This window comes from Eschscholzia californica, unplaced genomic scaffold (genome assembly GCF_041429995.1).
Source record: "Eschscholzia californica isolate CP2 unplaced genomic scaffold, dmEscCali1.0.p SCAF_23, whole genome shotgun sequence".
Lineage (NCBI taxonomy): Eukaryota > Viridiplantae > Streptophyta > Magnoliopsida > Ranunculales > Papaveraceae > Eschscholzia > Eschscholzia californica.
Genome location: NW_028238343.1, coordinates 22,501 through 25,000, shown reverse-complemented (window position 1 = coordinate 25,000; position 2,500 = coordinate 22,501).

The window sequence follows — 2,500 nt, the reverse complement described above, 5'->3', positions numbered from 1 at the left end:
AAGACCGTCCCATGCCTTACGAAGGCCATCCCATGCGCGTCCCATGCCTTAGCAAGGCCGACCCATGCCTTACCAAGGCCGAACCATGCCTTACCAAGGCCGTCCCATCGATCTCGGAGAAAGTACATCATCATGACATCGGAATACGGCCCCAACATCGATCTCGGAGAAAGTACATCATCATAACATCGGATCGGATGTGTATCCATCGAAGTTCCATCGACACTTCGAGAAGATCGAACATAGCTTCCTAGCATGTTAAAGGTTCGGTGCTAATGGGGACATAAAGATCCCACGACGTTCCAAACGAAAGTAAAGTGTTCCGTGCGTGTGAACTACGTTGTCCCATGTGCCGGCTCTCGACTCCTAAGATGTCCCATGTAAATGCCCTTCGTGGGAAAGAATGTCCCGTGCAACGTCCCTTGATGATCCCCATAAGGTGTCCCATGTGCGTCCCATGATGTCCCATGCGCGTCCCGTGCCGTCCGAGCCTCACCAAGGCCGTCCCATGCGCGTCCCGTGCCGTCCGAGCCTCACCAAGGCCGTCCCATGCGCGTCTCGTGCCGTCCCGAGCTGTGCCGAGGCCGTCCCGTGCTGTCCCATGCCGTCCCGAGCCTCGCCAAGGCCGTCCCGTGCCGTCCGAGCTGTGCCGAGGCCGTCCCGTGCCGTCCCGTGCTGTCCCATGCCGTCCCGAGCCTCGCCAAGGCCGTCCCGTGCCGTCCGAGCTGTGCCGAGGCCGTCCCGTGCCGTCCCGTGCTGTCCCATGCCGTCCCGAGCCTCGCCAAGGCCGTCCCGTGCCGTCCGAGCTGTGCCGAGGCCGTCCCGTGCCGTCCCGTGCTGTCCCATGCCGTCCCGAGCCTCGCCAAGGCCGTCCCATGCGCGTCCCGTGCCGTCCGAGCTGTGCCGAGGCCGTCCCGTGCTGTCCCATGCCGTCCCGAGCCTCGCCAAGGCCGTCCCATGCGCGTCCCGTGCCGTCCGAGCCTCACAAAGGCCGTCCCAGGCCGTCCCGTGCCGTCCCATGCGCGTCCCGTGCCGTCCGAGCCTCACCAGGGCCGTGACATGCCGTCCCGAGCCTGACCAAGGCCGTCCCGAGCCTCACCAAGGCCGTCCCATGCGCGTCCCGAGCTGTCCCATGCCGTCCCGAGCCTTAGCAAGGCCGTCCCATTCGCGTCCCGTGCTGTCCCATGCCGTCCCGAGCCTTAGCAAGGCCGTCCCATTCGCGTCCCGTGCCGTCCCATGCGCGTCCCGTGCTGTCCCGTGCCGTCCCGAGCCTGACCAATGCTGTCCCGTGCGCGTCCCATTCTTTTGGCTCGGCTGGCCCGTGCATTCTATGGGGTCGTGGGACATTTCGAAATCCACCCGGGCCATTTCGACTCTCTCTTCATTAATACTATTGAGGTATTATTTATGAATTATTGGAGAAAAGAAACGGAAGAAAATATTTTTTTTTCTATTTTTTATGAATTTTCCGGTGTTTATTCACTTAAAAATTCATAGAAAAATAAATATTTATCGGAATCGCTATTATAATATATCAAAAAAATCCTTGCGAAAAGACCTTTCCAACGAGTATAAGTTTGCTGGATTCCGACGAGTAACGAAGGAGTAAAGGCCCAGTATGCTTGGTTAAAAAATTGATGTTTCCTTGTGAAAATAGGAAAAACAATAACTTTGCACTATAAGGGGGAGGGTTGAGCTCCTTCCCCAGAGCGTGCACAGCACTTGTGCTGGCACGTTCCCTAGTGCTCGCCAAGCACCATAGGGCATCCAAAGGGCAAAGCTCGGCCTACTACATGATGGGAAGCTTCTAATATGTCGGAATACGAAGAGATTTCGTGCGACCCGAAGCTCGGCTCGGGCGTCCCGGCCTGTGCCGAGCTGTGCCGAGCGCGTCCCAGGCCGTCCCGAGCCAAGTCTCGGGCGTCCCAGGCCGGCCCGAGCAAAGTCTCGGACGTCCCAGGCCGTCCCGAGCTGTGTCGAGGCCGTCCCAGGGCGTCCCGAGCTGGAGCGAGGGCGTCCCAGGCCGTCCCGAGCCAAGTCTCGGGCGTCCCAGGCCGTCCCGAGCAAAGTCTCGGACGTCCCAGGCCGTCCCGAGCAAAGTCTCGGGCGTCCCAGGCCGTCCCGAGCTGTGCCGAGGCCGTCCCAGGCCGTCCCGAGCTGTGGCAAGGGCGTCCCAGGCCGTCCCGAGCAAAGTCTCGGGCGTCCCATGCCGTCCCGAGCTGTGGCAAGGGCGTCCCAGGCCGTCCCGTGCTGTGCCGAGGCCGTCCCGAGCCTAGTCTCGGGCGTCCCAGGCCGTCCCGAGCTATGGCGAGGGCGTCCCAGGCCGTCCCGAGCCAAGTCTCGGGCGTACCTGGCCGTCTCGAGCTGTAGCGAGGGCGTCCCATGCCGTCCCGGGATGTCCCATGCGCGTCCCGTGCCGGCCCGAGCAACAGCTCGGGCGTCCCGTGCCTCGGCCCTTCCAAGTGGTGCTTCGTCGGACATCTCGATATCCACTCGAGCA